The following is a 452-nucleotide window of genomic DNA, read 5'->3' on the forward strand; positions in this document are numbered from 1 at the left end:
GCCGTGCCAGGCCTTGCCAGTCATCCCTAAGGCACGCTCCGCTGGCTCCCAGCTCCACTCCGACATCGCGGGACTCTGCCCGGGCCAGGAGGGGAGCGCCGTGGAGGGAGGGGGACCGGAAAGCAGGAGGCCACCCAGGATGGCCACCCCGATACCTCAGGACTCACCAGGAGGAAGGGTCAGGCCTCCAGACTGAAACAGCTCTGAACCCCGGTGTCATCCCTGGGGTCTTCCTGTCCCTGGAATCTGAGGCGCACGGCACCTGGCAGCCACCCGACCACCTCAGGCTCGGAGAGGCCCTCCTCCCACCAGCCCGATGGGGGCCTGGGGACCCCTGAGACCTGAGACACAGCGGGGCTGTCTGGGCGCCCCGCCAGGTCTGTAAGTCACGGACAATTAGGAGGTGCGCTCCAGCCCTCAGCCCGCCCGCCCCTCCTCAGGCCGCCCCTCCC

The sequence above is a fragment of the Myotis brandtii genome, unplaced genomic scaffold (genome assembly GCF_000412655.1).
Source record: "Myotis brandtii unplaced genomic scaffold, ASM41265v1 scaffold357, whole genome shotgun sequence".
Lineage (NCBI taxonomy): Eukaryota > Metazoa > Chordata > Mammalia > Chiroptera > Vespertilionidae > Myotis > Myotis brandtii.